Source organism: Lithobates pipiens, unplaced genomic scaffold (assembly GCF_037356315.1).
Source record: "Lithobates pipiens isolate NorthernLeopardFrog02 unplaced genomic scaffold, aLitPip1_a1.2 Scaffold_23, whole genome shotgun sequence".
Taxonomy (NCBI): domain Eukaryota; kingdom Metazoa; phylum Chordata; class Amphibia; order Anura; family Ranidae; genus Lithobates; species Lithobates pipiens.
Window position 1 is genome coordinate 46,502,959 of NW_027507785.1, and position 18,623 is coordinate 46,521,581.

The following is an 18,623-nucleotide window of genomic DNA, read 5'->3' on the forward strand; positions in this document are numbered from 1 at the left end:
AATTATTCCTTCCACTGACACCAACATTTTGGCATATTCCTTCCACTGACATCAATAATGTGGTGTCCACTGACACCTTTGATGGGGCACAATTCCTTCCACAGATAACCAACATTGGGGCACTATTCTCCTCCTAATACCAGAGATGGGACATTTTACTCCCACTGACCCCAAGACATTTTCTACAGAAATGCACACAGTACATGGGTGGTCAGGAGGGCACAGTACCGGTTTTAGGATTCTGCCCAGGACACAGCCATCCAGGGACAGCTTAGTAAAAAGCATTACTGTCCTGGAAAATCTGGGGCAGTTGGCAAGTATGAGGTACTGCAAGATTATCATGGGGCCCCCATGCACCTGGGGCCCCTGGGCACTGCCTAGGGGTGATATTGCATTAAGGCGGCCCTGGTCCACACCCCCATAATGATGCCACAGTCAAAATGTTACAAGAGGGGGTTAAGAGTTTAATGTGTGAGTGGTAGGTGCTCCATACAGGGCGCAGGGGCGCTGCCCCCCCCCCCAATCCATGCGCCCGTCCCTTTAATCTACATGCAGGGTGCCAGATGCATGAATTCCATGGTTATTTTTTTGAAGCACATGATTAATGCCAGAGGCTCTAATTGGCTTCATAAAAGGTGGGCCCACCCAATTGTGTTACAATAGCTAATTAATATTCACTATTGTCTTCCTGCTTCTCCTCCCGGCCAATCAGGAAGTGGGTTTCAAGACCTGATTGGCCAAAGAGGAGAAGCAATCATATTGGCCGGATGGGGGGGGTGGGAGGATGTACGGGGAGGTCTAGGAGATGGCCGCCATCATCGGAGCATCTGCATTGCCGCCAAGAGCCTTACCATGTGAGTACCACCCACCGGAGGGGTGGCTGCTGGGTGGTCTGTTTTCCGCCCTTGGGGGGGTGTCGGGTGGTTTGTTTGCCCCCCACCCCCCCCCCCCCGGCTGGAGCAGCAGCCCTCACTGGAATGAGAGAACGTTGGTGATGAGGGTGAAAGTCCACTTTAAGTATAAAAACACGACAGAGGGTCTAGCCCTTTATCATTTTATCCAAAGCCAAAAAAAAAAGTTTTCCCTAGAGATAGACTTTAATGTAATGGGGGGGGGGGGGGGGGATAATCTGCATCAACACCTATTTTATCTCGGAGACACAGAAAATACAATCTCTGTGATCCAGCATCTCCACACAGAACACTGGATATCTCCAGGCAGATCAATCATGTCCTGATCAGATAACAATTGGATTGTATCAATGAGTAATATATAGAAGCCACATCAGGTCTGGTGAATAAAATGACTTTCATGTATAAATAAATAATAGCTCTCCCTGTTCCTGCATTCTATATCTATTCAATATCCAATGCTCAGCGTATGTGATGTATGTTTTGTATAGGGATCACTCATCCCTACCCCGTGTGTGTGCAATAAAGACAGCACAGATAATCTCTCCTCTTGTTCCTTTCATTATGTTTTCACTTTCTGGGACTTGAATTGACGTCTCCTCATTAACAGAAGAGCGAGGAGCGAGGCACGGCTAAAATGTGATGACATCTGAAAGATGGCCGATGTGAGCCGGTAATGAGCAGATTCGGTTTCAGCTTCAACTAATGACTGCAAACCCAACACCGGGTCACCGGAAAACTCACCCAGCACCTGGAAACCTGTACATTTAATTATGGGTGAAATATATATATATATATATATATATATATATATATATATATTTTTAAACACACACACATATATATATTATATATATATATATATATATATATATATATATATATATATATATATATATACTGTATACCACAGAAATAAAACCCAGGGGTAATTGTATAATAAGTTATTTTATCATGGAGGGATTTAAAGAAAAACTTTGGCTTTATACTTACAATATGTATCAATTATAAACAATTATTATTACAAATACTGAGTTGCAGTGTGTATCAATATTGTTGTATGATTATAGTTACATTATATATTATTATTAGTTACAGTTTGTATCAATCATAATACACATGCAATGATTTATTTATAACATTTGTATTATTTATTTACTGTATGTAGAAAAACATTGTATTCTGCAGAGCATTATGGCGCATAATAAACAATTCATATCATCATCACACACATAATGCCCCCACACAGTCACACACTATTATTGTTATAATTTACATAGCTCTGACCTATACCACAGTGCTGTACAGAGAACACTGAGCCAATCACATCAGTCTCTGTACCAGAGGAGCTTACACTCTAATGTATCCGAACAGTCACACACTGTTATTATTATACATTTATATAGCTCTGACATATACCGCGGTGCTGTACAGAGAACACTGAGCCAATCACATCAGTCTCTGTACTAAGGATGGGCTCCGGCGTGTTCGTAAGCCCACATGCACTGCGCTGCACGAACACGCTGAAGCTCATCCTTACTCTGTACCAGAGGAGCTTACGCTCTAATGCCCCCCCCCCCCCCGTCACACATTATTATTATTATATATTCATATAGCGCTGACATATACCCCAGTGCTGTACAGAGATCACTGAGCCAATCACATCGGTCTCTGTACCAGAGGAGCTTACACTCTAATGACCCCACAATCACACACTAATATTATTATACATTTCTATGGCTCTGACATATACTGCAGTGCTGTACAGAGAACACTGAGCCAGTCACATCAGTCTCTGCACCAGAGGAGCTTACACTCTAATCCCCCCCCCCCCCCCACAGTCACACACTATTATTATTATACATTTATATAGTTCTGACGTATACCGCAGCGCTGTACAGAGAACACTGAGCCAATCACATCAGTCTCTGTACCAGAGGAGCTTACACTCTAATGTCCCCCCTCCACAGTCACACACTATTATTATTATACATTTATATAGCTCTGACATGTACCGTGGCCCTGTACAGAGAAGACTGAGCCAATCACATCAGTCTCTAAGTACGAGCTCTGGCGTGTTCATAAGCCCACGTACAGAGCCCACCAGGAAGTCGGCACTGAGCGAACATGCTGAAGCTCATCCTTACTCTGTACCAGAGGAGCTTACGCTCTAATGCCCCCCCCCCCCCCCCAGTCACACATTATTATTATTATATATTTATATAGCTCTGACATATACCACAGTGCTGTACAGAGATTAGTGATGGACGAACTTCCGACGGGACGTTTCGCGAACGCGAAACGCGAACGGGCACAAACGTTCGCGAAAACGACCGTTCGCCGCGGGCTCCATTGACTTCAATGGGAGGCGAATTTCGCAAACCTTTAGGTCGAATTTGCGGCCACGGGGTAATTATTAGGGGGTAGCACGTAGTCCCACCACCTGGACAATAGCATAATACATGTATGAGGTGAATTTGGGATCGATAACTACAAGCATTTTTTTTTTATTTGGGAAATTGTTCTGACAATTCAGGACTATGGAGCTAATGAAGGCAATGGAGGAGAGGGAAGGTCAGGGACCAGGGTAGGCAAACAAGAGGGTGCAGGAGATACAGAGCACTGACAGCAGCACCGTAATACAGAGCACTGACATCAGCACCGTGACATACAGCGCTGACAGCAGCTCCGTGACATACAGCGCTGACAGCAGCTCCGTGACATACAGCGCTGACAGCAGCTCCGTGACATACAGCGCTGACAGCAGCTCCGTGACATACAGCGCTGACAGCAGCTCCGTGACATACAGCGCTGACAGCAGCACCGTGACATACAGCGCTGACAGCAGCTCCGTGACATACAGCGCTGACAGCAGCTCCGTGACATACAGCGCTGACAGCAGCTCCGTGACATACAGCGCTGACAGCAGCTCCGTGACATACAGCGCTGACAGCAGCTCCGTGACATACAGCGCTGACAGCAGCACCGTGACATACAGCGCTGACAGCAGCTCCGTGACATACAGCGCTGACAGCAGCTCCGTGACATACAGCGCTGACAGCAGCTCCGTGACATACAGCGCTGACAGCAGCTCCGTGACATACAGCGCTGACAGCAGCTCCGTGACATACAGCGCTGACAGCAGCTCCGTGACATACAGCGCTGACAGCAGCTCCGTGACATACAGCGCTGACAGCAGCTCCGTGACATACAGCGCTGACAGCAGCTCCGTGACATACAGCGCTGACAGCAGCTCCGTGACATACAGCGCTGACAGCAGCTCCGTGACATACAGCGCTGACAGCAGCACCGTAAGCAGCCCCAGGAGGAAGTCAGCACAGCACAGGGATGGTGTGATCCCCTCATAATAAGAACCCCCAGGAGGAAGTCAGCACAGCACAGGGATGGTGGGAGCCCCTCATAATAAGAACACCCAGGAGGAAGTCAGCACAGCACAGGGATGGTGGGAACCCCTCATAATAAGCAGCCCCAGTAGAAATATGACACCGCTCAACCTCTTCAAAGAGGAGGGTAGGGGCATATAGTACGGTGTGCTTTTTTGGGTCAGGGAAGTGAGCCAAATGAATTAAGAAGGTCTGTGTGCTTGATTCCAAAAATTGTTTATAGACATATACATGGTCTACTGATCACATGTGTTGAATTCCTCCGAGATCCATGCCTCATTCATTTTTAGAAATGTGAGGTAGTTAACACTGTGGTGAGCTAGGCGAGTACGCTTATCGGTCACAATCCCCCCTGCTGCGCTGAACGTCCTTTCGGACAGGACACTGGATGAGGGGCAAGCCAACAGTTCGATTGCAAATTGGGCAAGCTCTGGCCAGAGGTCAAGCCTGCCCACCCAGTAGTCTAGGGGTTCATCACTCCTCAGAGCGTCCACATCGGCCGTTAACCCAATGTAGTCGGACACCTGACGGTCTAGGCGTTCCCTGATGCTGGATCCGGATGACACCTGTCGATGGGTCGGCTGAAAGAATGACCTCATATCCGAAGTCACCAACACATCTTCAAACCGGCCTCTTCTTGCAGGCGCTGTTGGATTGGTACCCGCAAATCCTTCTCTGGGAGTGGGAATTGCTCCTCTGCCAGCGCACGCAAAAGCAGAATGCAGCATTTCTCGAAGCAAGGCCTGGAAGTGCTGCATTCTGACAGCCCTCTGCGACGGCGGTAACATTTCCGCCATTTTGTGTTTGTACCGGGGGTCTAAGTACGTTGCCACCCAGTACTGGTCCTTGACCCTCATGCTTTTTATACGGGGGTCCCTATTAAAACACTGGAGCATGAAGGCCCCCATTTGCACTAAAGTGGAAGCGGTGTGGTGGCCTGGCTCCTGCTCATCATCCAGGATAATGTCGTCCTCTTCATTCTCCTCTCCCCATCCTCGCACAACAGGGATCCCAGAAAGGTTTAAAGCATGCTCTTCTTGCTCCTGCTCATCCGCCCCGGCACCATCCTCCTCTGACTCCTCATCAGACTCCTGTTGTTGACTTGTCTCAGATAGAGTAGCCCCCCCTGGGAATTCATCCAGCATTGCGACTTCCTCATCTTCCCGCTCCTGCTCCTCCACAGCCTGATCAATGACACGACGCAATGCACGCTCCAGAAAGAAGGCATAAGGTACCATGTCACTGATGGCGCCATGGCTGCGACTGACCAGTTTGGTGATCTCCTCAAATGGCCGCAGAAGTCTGCATGTGTCGCGCATGAGCAGCCACTGGCGCGGTGAAAAAAAACCCAGCTCCCCAGAACCGTTTCTTTCGCAGAGTTCATACAGGTAGACGTTAACTGCACGTTTCTGCTGGAGCAGCCTATCAAGCATATAGAAGGTTGAGTTCCATCGCGTCGGGCAATCGCAAATAAGACGTCTGACCGGCAGATGGTGTCGCCGCTGAATGTCAGCAAGGCGAGCCATGGCCGTGTAAGATCTTCTGAAATGGGCCGAGATTTTCCTTGCCTGCCGCAAGATGTCCTGGACCCCAGGGTATTTGACAAGGAATCGCTGCACGACCAAGTTTAAGACGTGTGCCATGCACGGCACGTGCGTGATTTTGCCCTGTTTCAATGCGCTAAGCAGATTGGCACCGTTGTCACACACCACTTTACCAACTGTCAAATTGAGCGGTGTTAGCCACTCATCTGCCTGTGAACGCAAAGCTGAAAGGAGTGCCGGGCCAGTGTGGCTCTTTGCTTCCAGGCACAACAGACGCAGCACGGCATGGCAACGTCTCACCTGGCATGTGGAATAGGTTCTGGGGAGCTTGGGCGGTGCAGTGGAAGAGACGCTAGCAGCGGAAAAGGAGGAGGCAGCTGAGGAGGAGAGGGAGGAGGATGGAGTAGGAGGAGGAGAAGAAGAGTCAGGCCTGCATGCAATCCGTGGCGGTAAAACCAAATCTACACGGGTGCCACGGGTTACATGCTTGACGGCCGTCAGAAGGTTCACCCAGTGGGCAGTAAAACTGATATACCTTCCCTGCCCGTGTTTGCTAGACCACGTGTCTGTGGTCAGATGTATCTTGGCACCGACACTGTGTGCCAGAGATACATTCACTTGCCGCTGAACATGGCCATATAGCTCTGGGATGCCCTTCTCTGAGAAATACTTCCTTCCTGGGACCTTCCATTGTGGTGTTCCAATGGCCACAAATTTGCGAAAGGCCTCCGAGTCCACCAGTTTATATGGCAGTAGTTGGCGGGCTATGAGTTCTGACAAGCCAGCCGCCAACCGTTGGGCAAGAGGGTTATCCGGCGTCATCATTTTTTTACGCTCAAACATTAGGCCCACGGAAGCCTGCCTTTTTGCAGAAAAATGTGAGCTTGGCGTGATGGAAGGTGGAGTGGAGGACAATTGTGAGGAGAGAGGAGAAGGAGAAGTAGAAGACGAGGCTGGACGGTGAGAGCCTGCAGTGTGGCTTTGTGTGTTCCGTTGCTCCCACTGGGCTCGGTGATGGCTGCTCATGTGCCTTCTTAAGGCGGTCGTCCCTAGGTGAGTATTGGGCTTACCGCGACTAACGCGTTGACTGCAAAGATTGCAGATGGCAACGCTATTGTCAGCAGCGGACACGTTAAAAAAAGCCCACACTGCGGAGCCATGTGCCGGTGTCCTGGGAGCGCCAGATGTGACCGTACATGGTCGATGACTCGCTCCTGATACATTTGCAGTCTGCTTTGTCCCTGCTGTGCAATGTAAGTCATTGCTGCTTCTCCTCCCTATCTGCTGGTCCATATCTCCCTCTGAACTCCCCTCCTCTTCCTCTCTTGTGGGCACCCACGTGACATCACTAGACACGTCATCATCAACGTCACCTTCCCCACCGCTATAAGTAGAGTAGGCAGCAACACCGGGGACCAACCTCCTCCTTGGGCTGATCTGGGTACTGGCGTCAGACTGCTGAGTAGCGCTTGTTGCTACCTCCTCTTCCTGATCCAATACCAAGAGTGGCTGCGCATCAGAAATGTCCTCTTGATATGGATCGGAAAATAATTCCAGTGACTCAAGCGGAAGGTATGTGGTGGTGGTGGTGGTGGTCGTGTTGTTGGTGGTAGTGTCTTTGGGGGTGCACATAGCAGAGAGTGAAGAAGAGGGTGCAGATCGAGAGGATGAGGAGGGTGCAGAAGAGTAAGGCTGAGCGAGCCACTCAACCAAGTCTGGTGCATCCTTTAAAGTAATTGAACGCACCTTCTGCAACTTCCCACTTTGGCTCAAGCCTGTTGCTCCTGCCCTACCCCTACCACCCCTGCGGAAGGGCCTGCCTCTTCCTCTGCATGTCATTTTTTAAATGACCCTGTGACAAAACTCTTAGTCCCTATACCGCTGAAGGACTGCTGCAGTATAGGTGAGCGGTCAGCAGTGGTGCACGTCAACCCTATCTATTGTGGACCTATAGCGGTCCTTACAGAACAGCAGACTGTACCGCACTCAAGCCTATGTACCGTAGCACCCTATACCAAGTTACCAGTCCTTATAAGAACTTTTGTGGACCAAGCAGGTTGTGTATTAGTGTTTAGCAGACTGTACGTCAGTCCCTATACCGCTGAAGGACTGCTGCAGTATAGGGCAGCGGTCAGCAGTGGTGCACGTCAACCCTATCTATTGTGGACCTATAGCGGTCCTTACAGAACAGCAGACTGTACCGCACTCAAGCCTATGTACCGTAGCACCCTATACCAAGTTACCAGTCCTTATAAGAACTTTTGTGGACCAAGCAGGTTGTGTATTAGTGTTTAGCAGACTGTACGTCAGTCCCTATACCGCTGAAGGACTGCTGCAGTATAGGGCAGCGGTCAGCAGTGGTGCACGTCAACCCTATCTATTGTGGACCGATAGCGGTCCTTACAGAACAGCAGACTGTACCGCACTCAAGCCTATGTACCGTAGCACCCTATACCAAGTTACCAGTCCTTATAAGAACTTTTGTGGAACAAGCAGGTTGTGTGTTAGTGATTAGCAGACTGTACGTCAGTCCCTATACCAATGAAGGACTGCTGCAGTATAGGGCAGCGGTCAGCAGTAGTGCACGGCAACCCTATGTATTGTGGACCGATAGCGGTCCTTACAGAACAGCAGACTGTAACGCACTCAGGCCTATGTACCGTAGCACCCTATACCAAGTTACCAGTCCTTATAAGAACTTTTGTGGACCAAGCAGGTTGTGTGTTAGTGATTAGCAGACTGTACGTCAGTCCCTATACCAATGAAGGACTGCTGCAGTATAGGGCAGCGGTCAGCAGTAGTGCACGGCAACCCTATGTATTGTGGACCGATAGCGGTCCTTACAGAACAGCAGACTGTAACGCACTCAGGCCTATGTACCGTAGCACCCTATACCAAGTTACCAGTCCTTATAAGAACTTTTGTGGACCAAGCAGGTTGTGTGTTAGTGATTAGCAGACTGTACGTCAGTCCCTATACCAATGAAGGACTGCTGCAGTATAGGGCAGCGGTCAGCAGTAGTGCACGGCAACCCTATGTATTGTGGACCGATAGCGGTCCTTACAGAACAGCAGACTGTACTGCACTCAGGCCTATGTACCGTAGCACCCTATACCAAGTTACCAGTCCTTATAAAAACTTTTGTGGACCAAGCAGGTTGTGTGTTAGTGTTTAGCAGACTGTGCGTCAGTCCCTATACCGCTGAAGGACTGCTGCAGTATAGGGCAGCGGTCAGCAGTAGTGCACGGCAACCCTATGTATTGTGGACCGATAGCGGTCCTTACAGAACAGCAGACTGTAACGCACTCAGGCCTATGTACCGTAGCACCCTATACCAAGTTACCAGTCCTTATAAGAACTTTTGTGGACCAAGCAGGTTGTGTGTTAGTGATTAGCAGACTGTACGTCAGTCCCTATACCAATGAAGGACTGCTGCAGTATAGGGCAGCGGTCAGCAGTAGTGCACGGCAACCCTATGTATTGTGGACCGATAGCGGTCCTTACAGAACAGCAGACTGTAACGCACTCAGGCCTATGTACCGTAGCACCCTATACCAAGTTACCAGTCCTTATAAGAACTTTTGTGGACCAAGCAGGTTGTGTGTTAGTGATTAGCAGACTGTACGTCAGTCCCTATACCAATGAAGGACTGCTGCAGTATAGGGCAGCGGTCAGCAGTAGTGCACGGCAACCCTATGTATTGTGGACCGATAGCGGTCCTTACAGAACAGCAGACTGTAACGCACTCAGGCCTATGTACCGTAGCACCCTATACCAAGTTACCAGTCCTTATAAGAACTTTTGTGGACCAAGCAGGTTGTGTGTTAGTGATTAGCAGACTGTACGTCAGTCCCTATACCAATGAAGGACTGCTGCAGTATAGGGCAGCGGTCAGCAGTAGTGCACGGCAACCCTATGTATTGTGGACCGATAGCGGTCCTTACAGAACAGCAGACTGTACTGCACTCAGGCCTATGTACCGTAGCACCCTATACCAAGTTACCAGTCCTTATAAAAACTTTTGTGGACCAAGCAGGTTGTGTGTTAGTGTTTAGCAGACTGTGCGTCAGTCCCTATACCGCTGAAGGACTGCTGCAGTATAGGGCAGCGGTCAGCAGTAGTGCACGGCAACCCTATGTATTGTGGACCGATAGCGGTCCTTACAGAACAGCAGACTGTAACGCACTCAGGCCTATGTACCGTAGCACCCTATACCAAGTTACCAGTCCTTATAAGAACTTTTGTGGACCAAGCAGGTTGTGTGTTAGTGATTAGCAGACTGTACGTCAGTCCCTATACCAATGAAGGACTGCTGCAGTATAGGGCAGCGGTCAGCAGTAGTGCACGGCAACCCTATGTATTGTGGACCGATAGCGGTCCTTACAGAACAGCAGACTGTAACGCACTCAGGCCTATGTACCGTAGCACCCTATACCAAGTTACCAGTCCTTATAAGAACTTTTGTGGACCAAGCAGGTTGTGTGTTAGTGATTAGCAGACTGTACGTCAGTCCCTATACCAATGAAGGACTGCTGCAGTATAGGGCAGCGGTCAGCAGTAGTGCACGGCAACCCTATGTATTGTGGACCGATAGCGGTCCTTACAGAACAGCAGACTGTAACGCACTCAGGCCTATGTACCGTAGCACCCTATACCAAGTTACCAGTCCTTATAAGAACTTTTGTGGACCAAGCAGGTTGTGTGTTAGTGATTAGCAGACTGTACGTCAGTCCCTATACCAATGAAGGACTGCTGCAGTATAGGGCAGCGGTCAGCAGTAGTGCACGGCAACCCTATGTATTGTGGACCGATAGCGGTCCTTACAGAACAGCAGACTGTACTGCACTCAGGCCTATGTACCGTAGCACCCTATACCAAGTTACCAGTCCTTATAAAAACTTTTGTGGACCAAGCAGGTTGTGTGTTAGTGTTTAGCAGACTGTGCGTCAGTCCCTATACCGCTGAAGGACTGCTGCAGTATAGGGCAGCGGTCAGCAGTAGTGCACGGCAACCCTATGTATTGTGGACCGATAGCGGTCCTTACAGAACAGCAGACTGTAACGCACTCAGGCCTATGTACCGTAGCACCCTATACCAAGTTACCAGTCCTTATAAGAACTTTTGTGGACCAAGCAGGTTGTGTGTTAGTGATTAGCAGACTGTACGTCAGTCCCTATACCAATGAAGGACTGCTGCAGTATAGGGCAGCGGTCAGCAGTAGTGCACGGCAACCCTATGTATTGTGGACCGATAGCGGTCCTTACAGAACAGCAGACTGTACTGCACTCAGGCCTATGTACCGTAGCACCCTATACCAAGTTACCAGTCCTTATAAGAACTTTTGTGGACCAAGCAGGTTGTGTATTAGTGTTTAGCAGACTGTGCGTCAGTCCCTATACCGCTGAAGGACTGCTGCAGTATAGGGCAGCGGTCAGCAGTAGTGCACGGCAACCCTATGTATTGTGGACCGATAGCGGTCCTTACAGAACAGCAGACTGTACCGCACCCAAGCCTATGTACCGTAGCACCCTAGACAGACCAAGTTACCAGTCCTGATAAAGAGCTTTGTGGAACAAGTGAGTTGTGAATGATTAGCAGACTGCAGCAGAAGGGCAGCAGTCAAGTATAATATTCTTTCTATATTTGGAAGAAAGAATATTATACGTGTACAAGCCTATTACCGTACCACTGATACCAGTCCTGAAAAGAACCTTTGTGGAACTAATAGTAACAGCAAGTCTTTAAAATTATCCTCACTGCCTGACACACTGCTTCCTGCCTGTCCCTATACAAATTGGCAAAAAAGAGTAGGCTGGAACGATTAGCTGGAACAGCTCTTTTGTGGACCTGATAGTAACAGCTAATGATGATGATGATGATGATGATGAAGAAAGACTAATCTGGCTGAGCTGTCCCTAAAATAGCAGCATACAGCGCTCTGTCCCTTTATCTAAACTGACAAAAGAAACTCAGGCTGCTGACCTAACACCTATACCAGTCCTGAAAAGAACTTTTGTGTACCAAATAGCTAGCGTTTTCTCTGTCCCTACTCCACACAGGATCCTTTCCCTACAGTGACAGAAGAAAGAATGTAAAATGGCCACCGGATCGGGTGTATTTATAGGTTAGGGGGAATGTCCAAGTGTCCATGAGCTGTCATGTCTCAATTGGTTGTCCTGTAACACATGATAAACGTGTCACGAAAGGTTAAAGTTCTTGTATACATTAAACACGTAAGTCCGCCGGGGCGAACGACGGAAAAAGGCGTTCGAACCCGCGGACGGCGAAAGTCGGAAATTCGCCGCGAAACGACCGCCGGGCGAACCGTTCGGCCATCACTAACAGAGATCACTGAGCCAATCACATCAGTCTCTGTACCAGAGGAGCTTACACTCTAATGGCCCCACAATCACACACTACTATTATTATACATTTATATAGCTCTGACATATACCGTGGTGCTGTACAGAGATCACTGAGCCAATCACATCAGTCTCTGTACCAGAGGAGCTTACACTCTAATGTCCCCCCCACAGTCACACACTATTATTATTATACATTTATATAGCTCTGACATATACTGCAGCGCTGTACAGAGAACACTGAGCCAGTCACATGTACCAGAGGAGCTTACACTCTAATGTCTCCAACAGAGTTGAGCTCATACACTCGAGGGCCATTTTGGGTTACTTTATCAATTATCTGGATGAATTTGGGGTGACCACCTTCCCAGGAATGGGGGGAGTAGTAGAACTCCATATAGATAGAATGTTTACAGTGCTGGAGTATTGAGGGGGGGGGTAGTCACTTGACCCCCTCTGTAGGTTTAGCCTGGTTTGGTACATGGTGGGGGGGTGGGGGGTCCGCCGGGTTGGGTGGGATCTCTGGAACTTTTCTTTCGTTAGCCTCTCTGTTAGTCATCGCTCTCTATTCGTAGTCCATGAAGCTTGCGATTTTCGGGGGCTGGGGGGCGGCCTGGAATGCCAGTGTGTTTTTAGTGGGGTGGGTTGGAGGTGGTTTGTATGTCTTTCCCATGACTTGTGTGTTTGCTAAAATCAGGACAAAAAAAAAAGAGAACTTTAAAAGTTTTGGAAAGTGAAGGGGGGGGGGGGGTGCGGAGGGGGGAGGGGTGGGGAACAGGTGCAGGAGGACAATACCAGATGAAGATTGATGACACATCCAAACATTCACTATCTCCCAGCCCGGCCCTGAACCGCGCAGCGCCCAGAGGGCCACAGCTGTTCGTACATGTGTGCAGCCAATGCCTATGCGCCTTCTGTATTCGTGTCAGCTGCCCAGACGTCAGGCTCCCGTTCTGTAGACCTGTACATGTGCTTCCTCCATTAACCTGATCCATCGTATTCCTCACACCAGTATTTATGTCGCCCATCGCATTCCCATAGCCGGGGCGAAATACGCCCCCCACCCCCCAACCTCCTCGCCTTCCCTTTCTGGTATTCTCTTCAGTTTTCACTCCACATTACTGTCTCAGCCTCCTGGAAATAAATCCCCCAAATTTGTTACAGTCCTCGAAGGAGCTGAGCGGAGGTCGGAGGTCACAACACAGGAGCTCCAAACTAACAGTAACGTTATAGGAGGGGAAGTGAGGGGGGGGGGGGGCTCAGTCATGATGGTGGGAGACAGACGGCGATCATAAATGCAGTACCAGCGCATGTGCAAGAAAAGTGAATGTACACTATAGTGCCAAAAGTATTGGGACTAGGGATGCACCGATGCCACTTTTTTGACACACCGAGTACAAGTGCCATCATGTACTCGCCGATACCAATTACCGATATCTATCGCCTACGAAGAGGGGTGGATTGGGAGGTGGCGGGGGGTTGTTGTTTGGGAGCTGGGTGATGGCAGGGTGGGAGGGGTAAGTGAGGGCAAGGTAGTTGAGGGTGGGGTGAAATAGACAGAGACTGCAGGTATGGTACAGGAGATGGTCAGAGACTGCAGGCATGGTACAGGAGACAGTCAGAGACTGTAGGCATGGTACAGAACAGGAGACAGTCAGAGACTGCAGGCATGGTACAGGATACAGTGAGAGACTGCAGGCATGGTACAGGAGTCAGTCGGAGACTGCAGTCATGGTACAGGAGCCAGTCAGAGACTGCAGGCATGGTACAGGAGACAGTGAGAGACTGCAGGTATGGTACAGGAGACAGTCAGAGACTGCAGGCATGGTACAGGGAGAGAGCCAGGGACTGCCAGGGAAAGCATTGTGCAGCAAGGAAACAACGCTTGTGGGCTGTTAGGACATGCTCTGAGGAAGCCTGGGTGACAGGTGAAACTAGTAAGCAATTGAAACAGCATCATGCTGTATGGAAGATGAATACCGGTATTTTGAAAAACTTTTATAGCGCTATATCCTTTTCCAAAAGAAACTCCACTACATGACAGACTACATCGAGGTGATGGACAGATTGGCAAGCATTCTAGGAATGGACATATCAATATAATTACCACCAAGTGACTACATATGATGACCAATCTACAAGGATCGACAATACAGGTCAGCGATCTGATCTGATGTGCATGGACACTTGTTCTGAACCGACATTCAGGCCACTGCCTACATGAGATGTGGATGTATTAGTAAGCAGAAACAAATATGAATGAGCAAAAAGGAATATAGTATAACAGGACGTCAAATGGTGAACTGTATCAAAACAAAGTGATTGCTCTAATTCTAAATATCTGTTTGCTTCCCTGTTAAATTGCTCTATTTGTTATTTCTGCTGGGTAGACCGGTGTTATCTGAAGTACCAGTCAGGACTCTACTATGCACATGCCAGAATGGTGATATCCTGCTGTATGGTAATTTGGCATCAGAAATGGAAATCTAAGGAAGTAATTGATAATGACTTTCCTTCAATATCTGTCCTTGTGGAGTAAGTCAACACATTCATTTTTCTTTGGAGGAAATTATTTACAGTACATTCCTTTTTTTGATACATACATATATATTTTTCATTAAATCTCACATGGCCATTGTGGGTATTTCTCTAGAGAAAACCAATATATGTGTAGATGGAATAGATGTTGTGCATGCTGATTTATAGATAAGAGACACCTGTGTCATATTAAGACCTAGTCTTAATTTTAATGGGTTTGAATTTATTGAGGGATATTTAATAGTTATTTTTTTGTATATACATGTGTGTGTAAAAGCGTTAAAAGCGCACTGTCCAGAGGGGAGGAAGAGGCGGGGAAGGCGCTGTCCAGAGGGGAGGAAGAGGCGGGGAAGGCACTGTCCGGAGGGGAGGAGGAGGCAGGGAAGGCACTGTCCGGAGGGGAGGAGGAGGCAGGGAAGGCACTGTCCGGAGGGGAGGAGGAGGTGGGGAAGGCACTGTCCGGAGGGGAGGAGAAGGTGGGGAAGGCACTGTCCGGAGGGGAGGAGGAGGCAGGGAAGGCACTGTCCGGAGGGGAGGAGGAGGCAGGGAAGGCACTGTCTGGAGGGGAGGAGGCGGGGAAGGCACTGTCCAGAGGGGAGGAAGAGGCAGGGAAGGCACTGTCCAGAGGGGAGGAAGAGGCAGGGAAGGCACTGTCCAGAGGGGAGGAGGAGGCGGGGAAGGCACTGTCCGGAGGGGAGGAGGAGGCGGGGAAGGCACTGTCCGGAGGGGAGGAGGAGGCAGGGAAGGCACTGTCCGGAGGGGAGGAGGAGGCGGGGAAGGCACTGTCCAGAGGGGAGGAAGAGGCAGGGAAGGCACTGTCCAGAGGGGAGGAGGAGGCGGGGAAGGCACTGTCCGGAGGGGAGGAGGAGGCGGGGAAGGCACTGTCCGGAGCGGAGGAGGAGGCAGGGAAGGCACTGTCCAGAGGAGAGGAGGAGGCGGGGAAGGCACTGTCCGGAGGGGAGGAGGAGGTGGGGAAGGCACTGTCCGGAGGGGAGGAGGAGGCGGGGAAGGCACTGTCCGAAGGGGAGGAGGAGGCGGGGAAGGCACTGTCTGGAGGGGAGGAGGAGGCGGGGAAGGCACTGTCCGGAGGGGAGGAGGAGGCGGGGAAGTCACTGTCCGGAGGGGAGGAGAAGGTGGGGAAGGCACTGTCCGGAGGGGAGGAGAAGGTGGGGAAGGCACTGTCCAGAGGTGATGAGGAGGCGGGGAAGGCACTGTCCGGAGGGGAGGAGAAGGCCGGGAAGGCACTGTCCGGAGGGGAGGAGAAGGCGGGGAAGGCACTGTCCAGAGGAGATGAGGAGGCGGGGAAGGCACTGTCCGGAGGGGAGGAGAAGGCGGGGAAGGCACTGTCCAGAGAGGAGGAGGAGGCGAGGAAGGCACTGTCCGGAGGGGAGGAAGAGGCGGGGAAGGCACTGTCCAGAGGGGAGGAAGAGGCGGGGAAGGCACTGTCCGGAGGGGAGGAGGAGGCAGGGAAGGCACTGTCCGGAGGGGAGGAGGAGGCAGGGAAGGCACTGTCCGGAGGGGAGGAGGAGGCGGGGAAGGCACTGTCCAGAGGGGAGGAAGAGGCAGGGAAGGCACTGTCCGGAGGGGAGGAGGAGGCGGGGAAGGCACTGTCCAGAGGGGAGGAAGAGGCGGGGAAGGCACTGTCCAGAGGGGAGGAGGAGGCGGGGAAGCCACTGTCCGGAGGGGAGGAGGAGGTGGGGAAGGCACTGTCCGGAGGGGAGGAGGAGGCGGGGAAGGCACTGTCCAGAGGAGAGGAGGAGGCGGGGAAGGCACTGTCCGGAGGGGAGGAGGAGGTGGGGAAGGCACTGTCCGGAGGGGAGGAGGAGGCGGGGAAGGCACTGTCCGGAGGGGAGGAGGAGGCGGGGAAGGCACTGTCTGGAGGGGAGGAGGAGGCGGGGAAGGCACTGTCCGGAGGGGAGGAGGAGGCGGGGAAGTCACTGTCCGGAGGGGAGGAGGAGGTGGGGAAGGCACTGTCCGGAGGGGAGGAGAAGGTGGGGAAGGCACTGTCCAGAGGTGATGAGGAGGCGGGGAAGGCACTGTCCGGAGGGGAGGAGAAGGCCGGGAAGGCACTGTCCGGAGGGGAGGAGAAGGCGGGGAAGGCACTGTCCAGAGGTGATGAGGAGGCGGGGAAGGCACTGTCCGGAGGGGAGGAGAAGGCGGGGAAGGCACTGTCCAGAGGGGAGGAGGAGGCGAGGAAGGCACTGTCCGGAGGGGAGGAGGAGGCGGGGAAGGCACTGTCCGGAGGGGAGGAGGAGGCGGGGAAGGCACTGTCTGGAGGGGAGGAGGAGGCGGGGAAGGCACTGTCCGGAGGGGAGGAGGAGGCGGGGAAGTCACTGTCCGGAGGGGAGGAGGAGGTGGGGAAGGCACTGTCCGGAGGGGAGGAGAAGGTGGGGAAGGCACTGTCCAGAGGTGATGAGGAGGCGGGGAAGGCACTGTCCGGAGGGGAGGAGAAGGCCGGGAAGGCACTGTCCGGAGGGGAGGAGAAGGCGGGGAAGGCACTGTCCAGAGGTGATGAGGAGGCGGGGAAGGCACTGTCCGGAGGGGAGGAGAAGGCGGGGAAGGCACTGTCCAGAGGGGAGGAGGAGGCGAGGAAGGCACTGTCCGGAGGGGAGGAGGAGGCGGGGAAGGCACTGTCCAGAGGTGATGAGGAGGCGGGGAAGGCACTGTCCGGAGGGGAGGAGAAGGCCGGGAAGGCACTGTCCGGAGGGGAGGAGAAGGCGGGGAAGGCACTGTCCAGAGGTGATGAGGAGGCGGGGAAGGCACTGTCCGGAGGGGAGGAGAAGGCGGGGAAGGCACTGTCCAGAGGGGAGGAGGAGGCGAGGAAGGCACTGTCCGGAGGGGAGGAGGAGGCGGGGAAGGCACTGTCCGGAGGGGAGGAGGAGGAGGCGGGGAAGGCACTGTCCGGAGGGGAGGAGGAGGCGGGGAAGGCACTGTCCGGAGGGGAGGAGGAGGCGGTCCGCCTCAAAATCACCAGAACTAGCGCCCCCATTGGAAGATTTCCCATCTATTACTTTTCTGGGGGACAAACCCAAATTTGGGGTTTTCTGTGTACTTCCACCTTCAATGATAATGGTAAACAGGACAAACAGAGAGGGAGAATCTTCCTAACGGGGTACAGACTGCAATAAAAACTGACAGGGGCTCTAATCCCTCTCCACGCTGCCCAAAAGGGAAAAAAAATCAGCCTTTAGTTATACTTTAGTGCTAGTCCAGGGGAGGACTGACCATTCGGGCTCTCGGGCACTGCCCGAGGGCCCCATGCCAATAAGGGGCCCCGTCAGGGCTGCCAGCCTCAATAAAACCAGGGACAGTATGTAAAAATCTGTGTTTTTAAAAAAATCCCAAGATTATAGCTCTCCAGTACCTTTTCAGTGTGTGTATGTGTATACGGTATGTGTATATTGTGTGTCTGTGTGTGTGTATACTGTGTGGCCCCATAATCTCCTATTGCCTGGAGGCCCCATAATCTCCTATTGCCCAGGGGCCCCATAATCTCCTAATGCCCGGGGGCCCATAATCTCCTATTGCCGGGGGCCCCATAATCTTCTCCTATTCCCTGGTGGCCCCATAATCTCCTATTGCTTGGGGGCCCCATAATCTTCTCCTATTGCCCGGGGGCCCCATAATCTTCTCCTGTTGCCCGGGGGCCCCATAGTCTGCTATTGCCCGGGGGCCCCATAATCTCCTATTGCCCCGGGGCCCCATAATCTTCTCATATTGCCCGGGGGCCCCATAATCTCCTATTGCCCGGGGGCCCCATGAGTTGTCAGTCCGCCCCCCTGAGTGCGACGCACCAGTTCTCGAAAAGGTGCGTTGGGATAACGTGCCCATTTTTTGCCCACGTTCCTTCATGTAAATGAGCCC